Raw genomic sequence first — 13,271 nt, forward strand, 5'->3', positions numbered from 1 at the left:
AGGTTTTTTAGGGTGTTTTAGCTTTGTTGTTGAAGTTGAGTTGATCTAGATTGGTTTTTAGCTTCGTCACTGTAGGTTGGTTTTGGTGTTCTATTTAGCTTTGGGTTGTTTACTTTAGGTCATTTTGGTCAGGTTATGTCCTTCGGTTTAGATCGGTTGTTTTAGGTAGTTTTATCGTTTATTAGATTGTTTAGAAGTTGTTTGAGATTGTTTAATGGTTATCTAGGGTTAAGATTGGTTGATTTCAGTTTGTTTAGCTTGTTTGGTTCTAGGTTGCTTAAGATGCTGAGAAATGCCGGTTTATGTAGTTTTAGTTTGTTTTAGGTAGGATTACTTAGATCATTTGGTTTAGGTAGGTTTGTTTTAGGGTGTTTAGGCTGGTTTATTTAGTTTGGTTTAGATTGTTTTAGGTAATTTGTTGTAGATTGTTTAAGGTTCTGTTTAGGTTGTTGGTGGCTGATGGAAGTTTTTTAAGGCAGATTGGTTTAGCTTCTTTAAGGTTGGTTTAGGTGAGCTGTTCTATGCTGGTTTGGGTGTGCTGTTCTAGCTAAGTTTAGGGCCAGCTCGTGGAGCAGCAGGCACCCAGCCCAAATGGCCCAAAGAAGCCGTGGCAAGGGGCCGTGCTCAGCGCTGCAGAGGAAGGCAAAAAACCCCCGGAGACGCTCGCTGTCCCACCTGGGGGAAAAAAAAAGCCTTCCTCCCCCCAGGTGCAGGGCACGAGAGGCCATCTTCCTGGTGCTTGAGCAGCAGGCAGGATCCGAGCCAAAAGGGCCCAGAGGAGCTCTGCAAAGTGGTCATGCTCAATGCTGCAGAGGAAGGCAAAAAACCCCCGGGGACCAGTGCCAATCTGCTCCGGGGGAAAAAATTCCTTCCTGACCCCAGTGCTGGCGATCGGCTGTTCCCTGAGCATGTGAGCCAGACCTGGCTCCTTGTCCCACAGGCTGCTCACGCCTCCCAGGACCTGCCCAAGCCCTATCCTATCCTATCCTATCCTATCCTATCCTATCCTATCCTATCCTATCCTATCCTATCCTATCCTATCCTATCCTATCCTGTCCTCCCTTGAGCTGGAGCCATCTCCCGGACTTCCGAGAGTGCCCAAACGCCGCTGATCTTATGGACCTTGGGGGCAAGAATCCTTCCTGTGCCTGGTGGGACATCAGTGGGCATTCCAAGCAGAGAAGAAATTCCCTTGGTCTCTCCACTGCTACCCAGCTGAAAAGGATTTCCCTCCATGAGCTGAGGTTTGAAGGTGGCCCTGGCAGCAGATTGTCTTACAGTGGAGAACCTCCAGCAGCCTCACGCAAGCTCTTCCTCCCTCAGCCCCTGCCCTGTGATGCCACCAGCTCCTCAAGTGCTTCCTCCGGGATGTGTAGGGGCTGCCCCCGGGCCAGCTCTGGCAGTGGACGCGGGACCCGGCTGCTCCTTTTGATCCTGCCCAGGACATTGTGAGCTCTGCATTGCCGGGTTCTGGCATTGTGACGTGGGGGTGACAGAGCCCCACGTGTGCAGCCCCGCCCGCCCCCAATCCGCCCAGCACCCTATGGAGGAAGCCTTTGGGGTGCTGGCCCCAAATCAGTCCCTGAGCTGAAGAGGCCCAGGAGGCTGTCCCTGCCCTTGGTGTGCATTCACTGGGCACAGCTGCTGGGTGTCCCTGAGGCCTCCTCTGCCGCTCGGCTCCCCAGAACAAACCTCCTGCTGTTTCTCTTCTCTCAGGCAGAAACCAGCCCTGCAGCCTCGAGGCCACCCTAGTAGCCATCCCCTCTCTGCCCCACATAAAAAGCCCGCTGGGTCCCACAGCAAGGAAGACCAGGGACTCAATCCAGCTGGACACAAACCCTTTCCTGAGGCATAAAGAGAGTGATTTTGAGAGCTGCAGAGAGCAGCAGCAGGAATAGAGGCCAAGCTTTCCCTGGTTCGTAAGAGGGAGAACCTTGAGAATGAGGCGCGGGACTGACCATGCCCAAAAGAAGAAGAAGAAGGAGAAGAAGATGATGACGGGTGTGGTACCGTGGGATGTTTTCCAGAGCTACGTGACACGTAGCGATGACGAGCAGACTTTTTGCCTTCCGCAGCTTGTTTTGCTGCCGTGCTTCTTGGGCAGGGATGCACGAGGAGCGCTTTGGTCCCTGCCAGGCGCTTGTGTTGCCCGCAGGGAGAGGTGCCGAGTGGCAGCTGCGGATGTTGCAGCCGGGCTGGAGCCCTTCCAAGCAGGGGCTGTTTTGGTGGAGGGAGGTTTTTGGTTTTGGTAGCTTGGTTGAGGTTGTTGAGGTGGTTGGAGGTGGTTTGTTTGAGGCAGGTTCTTCTTTGAGGGTGGTTGTGGGAGGCTGGTTGCTGAAGGCTGGTGGGTTCAGGTAGCTTGATGTAGGTGATTTTTGGTTGAAGTTGTCCTCCGTCGGTTGTTTTGTGTGGGGTATGTGAAGTTGTTTTCATTGAGGTTGTTTTCAGTAGTTTGCTGGAGGTTGGTGTAGGTGGTTTGGTTGAGGTTGTTTAGATGATTTGAGGTTGGGTGTTTTAGGTGGGTTATTGGAGGTTGGTTTGATTTGTTTCTGTTTGTTTTCAGCAGGCAGTTTAGGTAGGTTGGTGGATGTCTGTGTTTTTAGGTAGGTTGGTCTAGGTAGGTTTGGTTTCCATTGTTGAGTGTAGTGGCCGAGTCCCCCCCCGCCCCAGGGGGATGGGGTTGTCACCAGCCTGGCTGAGAGGTGAAGCCAGAGACAGAAGAAACTAAAGGAGCACCATTAGAAGGTAATAATGAGTGAGCAATCGCTGGACACATGCGTGCAGAGCGCGTGGACAGTACATGCAGCCTATCATGTTATTGTATAACACGAGTTACAACCAATCACATAGTAGTAGGGCGCGAGGAAAGGGCAGCTTTGCTATAAAGCTAGCCCGGTCCGACAATAAAGTGAACTCTGTGAACATCATATTGGTGTGGCAGGTTCCGTGGCTCGCATGGAAAAAGCAACAGTTGAGGTTGCTTGAAGGGTTTGTGTGGAGGTTGGTTCGGGTGGTTTGGTTGAGGTTGGTTTAGTTGTTTTTGCGTAGTTTGGCTTAGGGGATTTGATTTGGGTAGGCTGTTGGAGGTGGTTGAGGTGTTTTCTGGTGATTTAGGTTGAATAGGTGGTCTAGTTTGGGTTTCTTGGTAGGTTTGGTTTTGGTTGTTTGGTGGTTTAGGTTTTTTTGGTCATTTGGCTTAGCTTGGTTGAGGTTGTTTGGGGTTTGTTGTTTTCAGTTGCTTTGTGCTGTCTGAGACTGGTTGTGTGTTTGTAGGTTGTCTGTTTCTCAGAGGAAGGCAAAAAACCTCCGGGGACCAGTGCCAGTCTGCTCCAGGGGAAAAATTTCCTTCCTGACCCCAGTGCTGGCGATCTGCCACAGCAGCCCCGCTTGTCTTCCAAAAGATCAAACAGCATTTGCATAGTCAGTGCTTTGCCCTGTCTGCTGGTCTCTCTCTGGCCTCTTTCACAAGAATTGAAAAGTTATTGGGTTTTGCTGCAGTCTTGTCATCTGGTGGAGGGAAAGGGCATCCCGTTGCAGTTGGCCCTTCCCCTCGGCAGGGAAATATTTGTGCTCTCAGGCAGGGAACAGCCCTGGCGGCTGAACCTTGTCACCATAAAAGCCAATGGTGTCCTGGGGTGTATTAGAAGGGGGGTGGTTAGCAGGTCGAGAGAGGTTCTCCTTCCCCTCTACTCTGCCCTGGTGAGACCACATCTGGAATATTGTGTCCAGTTCTGGGTCCCTCCATTCAAGAAGGACAGGGAACTGCTGGAGAGAGTCCAGCACAGAGCCACGAAGTTGATTAAGGGGGTGGAGCATCTCCCTTACAAGGAAAGGCTGAGGGAGCTGGGTCTCTTTAGTTTGGAGAAGAGGAGACTGAGGGGTGACCTCATTAATGTTTATAAATATGTGTCCTGGTTTTGTTAAAAACAAGTTTCTTTTTTAGTGAATTTGCCTGTCAGCTAAAGCCTTCATGTTAGCTGCATTTTCCTGGAGAACCCAACACATGTTTTGGTTAAACCTAGCAATGGAATGCAAACTTATTGGTAAGCACGGATGGACATCTCGCGAGAGGGGCAACGAGAAACTGATGTCCGAGAGACTGACCAACGGTGTATAACATTCCATTCACGTGAATACTTCATATAAAAGTGGGAGATCACGAGGATCTCGTCCCTTTTGCCTTTTTTTTCCCTTTTCTCCTCATGGCTGACATTAGGAGAGGACCTTGCTGGTCGTCCCTGTGAACTGAGGCCTAGTGAGAGACTGAATCCAGCTCCGGTTGGCTACAGAGTCCAATCCAGGACTTCGGGTGCTGGCTCTGCAGTTGCTGAGACTTACAAGATTGGTTTTGTATATTTTGTATTATTTTCTCTGTTCTTATCAGTAGCGTTAGTAAAACATCTTTAACTTTTCCAACTCTCTTCTCTCTGTCCTTCTTTCCCTCCCGATCGCCTGTCCTGAGTGGGAAGGGGGGAGAGGGAGGGGCAAAAGGGGGAAGTGGGGGAGAGAGGAGGTTAACAATACATCTGCCAGGGTTTGATTGTCACCCCGCAATCTTAACCCTCGACAATATGTAAAGGGTGAGTGTCAGGAGGATGGAGCCAGGCTCTTCTCAGTGACAACCAATGGTAAGACAAGGGTCAGTGTGTACAAACTGGAACACAGGAGGTTCCATTTACATTTGAGAACAAACTTCTTCACAGTGAGGGTGACCGAGCACCGGAACAGGCTGCCCAGGGAGGTTGTGGAGTCTCCTACGCTGGAGACATTCAAGACGTGCCTGGGCACCTTCCTGTGTAACCTCATCTAGGTGTTCCTGCTCCGGCAGGGGGATTGGACTGGATGATCTTTCGATGTCCCTTCCAATCCCTAACATTCTGTGATCCTGTGATTCTGTGAAATGCTACTTGGTGCTGAAACTGTCTTCTCTGCAAGTAGAATCAAGAAGAAAATACAGGTAGAGACACTGAGACAAAAAAAAAAAAAGTTAGTGGAATGGTTGCAGAGGGTTAAAAAGAACAGGCTGCGTGTGCCATTGTTTTCTTGCTTTCCGATGCAGTAGTGGCACTGTTTTCATCCAGAAGAGGCAGACCGCCCTAGCAAAGAAATTCCCATTTGCAGTTTATTGCGTCAGTGTCGAGTTGCTTTGGGATCTCGCTGTAACAGGAGAGCAGAGCAGCTGGCGGCAGTCAGCTCTGAGGCACAGAACTGCTTGGGAAAGGGGCACATTCTTTCCAGACAAGCCTGGGACTACAGGCTGCAATTACCTGACTTCTGTTCTTGGTAGGGATGCAGCCGGTTACTTTTGTGTTGCTAGTCAGTACTGCTGAGCCGTTAGGTGCAGAAACAGGGACAATATGCTCACGGAAGCGTATCTATGTTCTACTGTTGTTTTAAACATCTAAGGAAATATCTATCACAGTTAGGATGGTACTGAAGTGCCTTAACAACTTGCAGTGCCCTGGTGAAGTTTTACGACATCTGTTTTACGGCTGCGAGATTAACGTCGGCTTTGGAAACCTCCAGCAGCTCAGAGCTGCATCTGGATTGTACAAGACCTCTGCAAGTGATGCTGTTATAGTTGGGGACTGTATCTATAGTACTGTGCTCTGCAGTTACAAGCTATCAATATAGCATGGTACATGGTATTGTAATGTCTAATAGCACAGAGCAGTTGAGGTTGGAAGGTGTCTCTGGAGATCATTCAGCCCAAGCCCCCTGCGAAAGGCAGGGTCGGCTAGAGCAGAGCGCACAGTGCTGAGTCCACTGGATACCACCGTGCTGCCTCTCCGTCTGCGAGCAGAGAACCCTCTGACTGGTCCCAGGAGACAATGCTGAACGACAAATAAGGACATTAAGAAAGGGCAAAAAGTGTTGGATTTACTCCCGCTCCATTATGAAGAGGATGAAGGGCAGCATGAATGTGTCTTTTGAAACGGTGCCGTGAACTCCCTGGTGCCAATGGCGCTCACGCACCGCAGCCGACACCTGTGGGTTGGGACGGGGCTCTCTGGGGAGGGTGGAGGAGGGCGCGCCGGTCTGGGGGTGCTCGGGGTGGGTCCTTCCGCTCCTGTCTCCCCACACTCTTTGCGTGGGGCGGGGGAAGAAACAGAACGTCCCGGTGAGGCGGGGCGGGGCTCGGCCGCGCCCGGAGCGGGAGCTTTTCTTCCGTGCGGGGAGGTGGGGCCAGGGGAGCGGCGCTCGGGCCGTGCCGGGGGCTGCTGCCCGCGCAGAGGCGGGACCGGCGGGGGGCAGCGGGCGGCGCGGGGCGGCCGTGGGCTCCGTGAGCTCGGCGCTGGGCCGGCCGCGGCGCGCCCTGGTGCGGGTGGGCACCGAGCCGCCCCCCGCCGCCGCTGTCCGGGCCCCGCCGCCGCTGTCCGCGGTGCTGAGGCCCCGCGGGGAGGAGGAGGAGGAGGCGGAGGAAGAAGAGGAAGAGGAGGCGGAGGAAGCGGGCGGCCCCGCGGAGCCCCCGGCACCCACCCGCAGCCCCGGCGCCCGTGAGTGTCAGCGGGGGGAGGCGGGACCGCCGGGGCTCCCCGCAGCCGCCGCCGGCACCCGGTCGCCCCCGCCGCTTCCTCGGCGCGGGGCTCGCCCAAGCGGCGGCGGGCGACGCAGCCCCAAGGGGAAGGGCAGGGGGTGCCCCGGGGTGTGGAGGGGAAGAGCCCAGCCTCGGCCATCTTTCCCCCCGCCCAGCGAGGAAGTGGAGGGGGCTTGTTCAGAGGCAGAGCGCTGTTTGCTCCAGCGGTGCGATGTGGGGAGGGGGCTGTTTTTTGCGGGGGAAGGAGGTCGCTGGAAGTTAGAGAGCGTTTAAAAAAGATGGGCCAAATATGTTACAATTACACAAAAAATTACGAGCCGTTTAATGGTTCATCAGGTTTTAGTAAGCTTTTTATAAATGCGCAGTATTCCCATCACCTGCCGTATGGACAACATCGAGAGGATAGTTGATAGTTTGTGGTTGCAGAGATGCAGTGACTTCAAACTGGGTCCGCCTTTTGAAAACACCCTGTATATTAACCTTCCAGGTTTCTTATGCAGTCACCCGGGTAGAGCTTTAGGTCTCTTTCCAAAGGAGCTTTCACGGAGTTAGGCGTATACAGAAGTTTGTGAATGCCTACTTGTTTACCCAATCTGTATTTCAAAGGTTCACAAAACTACGCTCTTTCACTTTGGTCAGTGGCTCCCTTTACTACTATGTAGTCATTACTTATTGGCATTGAGAATTGAGAATGTTGCTCCTGTATCTACCAAACTTTCACTTGTTTTTGTTCTTTCCCTGGCTTCATTATAACCAGTGGATTCGCTAGGGTGGATTCCCCAGGTCTCCGTCCGTCTCTTTCAACATTTGCTACCATCCGATTCTCCCTTTGCCTACTTCCTCTGCGCCTTTCTCGACATTCATTGTGCCAATGACCTTTTTTCCCCGCACCGTGCACACCGATCTCCTTCTAAAGGCTTTGGAAACCTTCCAGCCCTTCCAGTTCTCAGTTCCCTACTCTCTTGTAGTACTGCTATTAGCAGATACCTATCCTTCCCACGGTCTTCTTCCCTGTTACTAAATACTCTCCAGGCTTCATGTAACAGTGTTTCCAAATTCCGACTTTCTGTTGCTTTCAGAATATCGTTTGCTGACTGACTTGTAAATAACAACACTAACTGCTGCATCCCTACTTCTGAGCCCGGGTCAGAAGGTGTACATCTAAGGGGAAATAAATCCGAATGCTCTGTGCGCGTTACGCACAACCAAGCAGCCCAGCAGGGGACGGAGGGGCCAAGCGGCGGCGACTGCCCCCCCGCTTCATCCCCCGCGGGCGGCGAGCCAGGAGGAGAGGAGCTGCACCTCCAGCTCCAGCAGCCGCCGCTCTCCCCCCCTTTTTCGCCGCTTTACTGCGCAGTCAGCTCCCTACTTTTCTTTTTTCTTCTTCTATTATTTCTTTTTTCTTCTTCTATTATTTCTTTTTTCTTCCCGCCACAGCTTATCGACGGGGAGCTGCCAGGCCTTGAAATTTCTATTCGAACTTCACAGCGTAGGCTTGGGCTCCTTTTGCCCTTTTTCTCTCTTCATTTAATTCCTGCAACTATAAACCCTCAGCTCCTACCTTTTGTAATTTCTCACAGATGTCAATAAACAGCATATTAAGCATCAATCCCTTACATTAGTTTAGGTCCAATTCGGTCTATCCCTAGAACAACACTAACTGCAATACAGCTAAGCCAGAATTTCACATTCACTTCCCCCCACTCATTTACTGTGATGTGTAAAGACGCACGCTAAGGGGGAGCAAGGCGGTACTTTAGTATCGGAACCGGTTCTCATTTTGTAATTGTCTCCCCAAACAAAATTATTTTGGTACCAGATATAAATATGCAAACTAAAATACTCATCTCAGACATGCAGACCAAATACCAAGCTCAAATATGCAAACAGATCACAGTTGCACTCATTCAAGACAATATCTGGATTTTAGCATTGCACCTTTAAGCCACTCACTGCTCAGCTGGGTAGAGGCACCGCTGGGTTTCCCTGACAGAACAGATCAGTGCCCGCTGGAGCCCCATCGGCACCCATCCCCCCCCACTGCCTTCAGCAAGCTGGACTGGGCAAGGCTTTTATTAGTGCCTCATCTGGGGTATTACAACTGTTATCCCAAAACAGCATTTCTTACCTCGTGTGAAAGCTAAATTGCTCATCGTACAGATGGTTGTACACTAAAGATTATTACAACAGACATGGAATGCCGGGGCACTTATAAAGATAACACACGATTACCAAGCTAGCTATTAGTTCAACAAACACCTATCGTTTGCTTTGTCCACCTCTGCCCGATCTCCTCGCGGAGACCATGGAACCGTGGATCAGGGCTCCGCACTCGCTTCGCACTCAGACGGCATCTCAAGCACTCATTCACACAAAGCACAGTACCGGGCACAAAAACTTCTTAATCAATCCTGAGGGGTTAAGATGTTATAAAGCTTCAATTGCCATGGGGACTCGAACCCCTGACAATTGTAGTGGGACTCGAACCATGACTGGAGAGTCTGTTTACCCTTCTCCCACTTCCATGCAGTCATTAGCAAGTCCATCCTGGCTCTCATAACCGGGACGCAACAGAAGGCTCACTCAGGGTTACTCGATCTACCCCCAAAATCGGTAGCAGCTGACCCCCTTCTGGTGGAGTCAAGTCAGTAGCCCCCTTAGGTAGGTGCCCATTTACAGCAATATGGGGAATCTGGCCATGCGGAGGCTTCCGTCGCCAGTTGCTGGCCCCCCATGTTACAGGCCCACGTTACAGTAAAACAGAAGCATACCTTATCCGCTTAATTCAAAAAGTCGTCGTCTGCCCCCGCGGTGACCAGCCGGAGTGGAACGGAGCCCCTCTGAAATAAAAGGTTCGGGACACGTCTGGGAGGTCCGTTTCTCTCAGGCGGTCCGCACAGCCGGGCAGAGCTTGTGCCTTCGTGGTGGCCAAAATTGATACGTGGAAACAACTTTACAACCTAGAAAGTCATAAAACTTTACAACGTGCAAGGTTATAAAGCGGGTGTGTTTATCTGATATCGGGCGCAAGGGGGATCGTTCCACCATTCATGCGCACCTTCTAACACTACGAGGTGTGTTTAAATACAGCAAGGTGTTAGGTATTCATAGTGACCCCAGGAACGCCTATACTTATTCATAACCTTTCCCCGCTTCTTATTAAAATGAGTCCCAGGTCATAATTTGCAAAGTCTCCTCCTAGACAGCTCCCTGTTGCGCCTGCGCAGTGCCATCTGGTGGTCTTGAGGAGGGGTCTTTGGATGAGGGCTCCTTCAGCTTCCTCACAGTAAACTTTTTACCTTTGGCTCATTATGTTGAATTGACTGGGACCCAAGCTGCCAAGTCGATTGAAACCAGGCTGGCGCCCCCTTTTGCTCTAAATCTTTGTTATCTCGTCTCCTCAAGTTTACAGCTGGGTGCAGTAAAACTTCTTATCTTGGCATTCGAGGGGGTTCTGTTTTTCTTAGCATAAGTCTACATAAAGCTCTAAACTAAGCACTTATTGTGTGCCTAAGCCTTAAAGTGGTAGTTCGTTAGTAGGCACCCATGATATGTTTAGTTAACCCTTAAAATGGTAGCTCCCTCTATCATCTCCCCTCCCCCCCATCCCCTGTCTCTCACCCCATCTCCCCCCCCTTTCCCCCACCCTCCCGCGCTCCCCGCTCTGTCCCACCCTCCCCATCCTATCCCTCTCTCCTCACTCCCCCTCCCTCCCTCTCTCTCTCTCCCCCCTCCCTCCTCTTTTTCCTAAAAAACACTTTCAAGGACACAAAACACAATGGATACAAAGTGTTTCTTTTTATTTTATTTTAGGTTCTTGAAGGTCGGTTAGTTGCTTGCTGTTGTAGGTTGCTTTAGGTGAGTTGTTCTATGCTGGTTTGGGAGTGCTGTTCTAGCTAAGTTTAGGGCCAGCTTGTGGAGCAGCAGGCACCCAGCCCAAATGGCCCAAAGAAGCCATGGCAAGGGGCCGTGCTCAGCGCTGCAGAGGAAGGCAAGAAACCCCCGGAGACACTCGCTGTCCCACCTGGGGGAAAAAAAAAGCCTTCCTCCCCCCAGCTGCAGGGCACGAGAGGCCATCTTCCTGGTGCTTGAGCAGCAGGCAGGATCCGAGCCAAAAGGGCCCAGAGGAGCTCTGCAAAGTGGTCATGCTCAATGCTGCAGAGGAAGGCAAAAAAACCCCCGGGGACCAGTGCCAATCTGCCCCGGGGGAAAAAATTCCTTCCTGACCCCAGTGCTGGCGATCGGCTGTTCCCTGAGCATGTGAGCCAGACCTGGCTCCTTGTCCCACAGGCTGCTCACGCCTCCCAGGACCTGCCCAAGCCCTAGCCTATCCTATCCTAGCCTAGCCTGTCCTACCTTGCGCTGGAGCCATCTCCTGGACTTGGGAGAGTGCCCAAAGGCCTCTCACCTGACGGACCTTGGGGGCAAGGACACTTTGGAAAATCCTGCTTCCAACTGTCCTGTCAAGAATTCCTGAGCAAACCTGGGCAGAGAAAACAAAATGCCAGAGATGAAACTTACTGCACGTAACAAGAGGACACAACAGAGATGACGGAGGAAAACAGCAAGAGGGGAAGGAGAGGAGGAGCAGAGAACACAGAAGTAAACGAGACCCTTGAATCTCAGCCAATCAGAGGAGTAAGAGAAGGGTTCCAAAAGACCAGGCTCTGAATACAAAGCATACCTCGTAAGGTTTTGTCTCCAAACTTTTCCTCTTTTGAAGGCAAGGTGCAGATCCCACGCTGTCCTTTGGTCTCCGACGATGTCCTCCAGCGGCGTCCTTCGGTCCCCGACGGTCTCTGGCCGTCTCCAGTGGGCTTCTGTGCACACACACACACGCACGCACGCACGCACATATCTGGTTTTTATTTTCTATATCTACACATTTCTATTAACTCTAGAGTCTGTATACACGTCTACAGGGAGAAGGAGAAAAAGTCTGACTTATTTGTGCAATGTGCAAACCTTTTCCCTTGAAGGCAAGCTCCAGCTCCAGCGCTGCCCTTGGGTGTCCTGGCCGTCTGTGGTGGCTCCTGAGGACTCCTCCCGGTGCTCTGGGGCTGCCGACCAGAAGATGGCAGCGACTCTCCTCGCCTCTTCCCCAGGCCCCAGGGCAGAGGAGATGCCCCGGCATGAGGGCCGGGGATGCGGGCTGGGAAGCCGGGCTCACCTGCGGCTCCAGAGCGGCTGCTGCTCCGGCCCGGCCCATCCCATCCCGTCCCATGCCCCGGAGGCGGCTAGTGGCGGCTGCGGGGGCGGCGCCGCTTGTGCCCAGGCGCCTGCTTGGGGGCTCTGGGAGAGCCCCCGGCCGTCCTGCGGCGCTTCGGGCACCACGGCGCCGGGGGCTGCCCGCCCATGCTGCTCTTGTGCCCCAGCAGCCCTGCCTGAGGCGGGTCCACGTCCATCGGCTCCGCCTCCTCCCGAGGCGGGTCGATGTCCATGGGCTGCTCCTCCTCCTCCCGGGGTGGGTCAACCTCCATCGGCTCCTCCTGTCGCCTGTGGGCGGTGCTGGTGCTCGCGACAGGCTGCCGCCGTTTCTTGGGCGGCGGAGCCATGGGCCGGGGGGTCCGTGAGCCTCCTCTTCTCTCTTCTGCTCGCTGCGGCCTCTTCTCTCCGAGCGCTGGCGCGGCTGGCACGGCTGTGCTCCAACTGCCACAACAGAGGCTCGCGGCGTCCCCAGCGAACGCTGCGGTGGCCGGCATGGCGGCCCGCAGGGCCACGAGGGCCCCGTCGCGGGGCCATTTTGCTCTGCAGTGCTGTCAGTGCTTGCATTTGGTTTGCCTCGCCTCGCCTCGGATGGAACCAGCTCATTTGCCTTTTGTCTTGAGGAAAGACCGACAGCCGCACATCTTTTGACAATATCTTTTACCAGCACGACAAACCTGGCACTTGTATTGCACAATTATCCTGTGCTAAGGGATTCTGCTATTTCTTTAGTGCTGTAGGATGAAGAATGCAAAAGGTGTTTGAAGAGACAGTGCTCGTTCCCGCGTTTACCGGCACACGGGGCGGGGCCGAGGAGCGACGGCTCTGCCATCCGCTCGTCGGGGCTGCTGGCTCGGTCTTTGCGGGAGGCGGTAGCGATTGCTCGGGTCTGTGTCCAGCATGGCGGCCAAGGCGAGCAGCAGCCCCTCTCAGCTGCTGCTGCCGCTCGGTAAGCGGCGCCGCGACGCTTCCGCGCTCTCCCGGTGCCCGGGCGGGGCTGCGCTGGGGCCCGGCCTGTGCCCGGCGGGCGGGCGGGCGGGGAGGACGAGGCCGCTTGCGGGCACGCGTGGGTGGCGCGCTCGGCGCCGCCGCTTGGCGGGCAGCTGGAGCGGGGGGAGCGGCTGTGCCCGCCGGGTCCGGCGGTGTCGGCCGGTGCGGGAAAATCCCGTCGAAGATGTTACAGGCTTGTGAGTATTATTTCTGCTTGTTGTTGCTGTTTCATTTTGTGTTTCCTGAGGGAAAACTTGCTGTAAGGTGTGTAAGCAAAACGTGCTTGTTTTTTTGGAATGTTTGCCGGCTGAGTAGTTTCTGCCTTGGACTGAATCCTTGGGGGTGATCTGTTCGGGGCAGCCCTGTCATAGGGTAGCAGTTGCGTGAGTGATCCTTGTCATCGGGTTCCTACCTGGTAGCCTTGATTTGGCGTGGGTTGTTGTGTTGAACTTCTCCGTAGTGAGTTTGGTTTTCCATTTCCTGAAGGTCTAGGCAAAGATTAAACAAATGAGTGGACTTAAAGAGAAGTATTTATTAT

General features: G+C 53.2%; 1 long non-coding RNA gene across 1 annotated transcript in view; it reads left to right on the top strand.

Moving 5' to 3' along the window:
- The window catches only part of LOC139827218 (uncharacterized), a 376,663-nt gene that overhangs the window by 50,683 nt on the left and 312,709 nt on the right, over positions 1-13,271 (top strand). The gene's annotated exons all lie outside the window — the stretch shown is intronic.

The sequence above is a fragment of the Patagioenas fasciata genome, chromosome 2, assembly GCF_037038585.1.
Source record: "Patagioenas fasciata isolate bPatFas1 chromosome 2, bPatFas1.hap1, whole genome shotgun sequence".
Lineage (NCBI taxonomy): Eukaryota > Metazoa > Chordata > Aves > Columbiformes > Columbidae > Patagioenas > Patagioenas fasciata.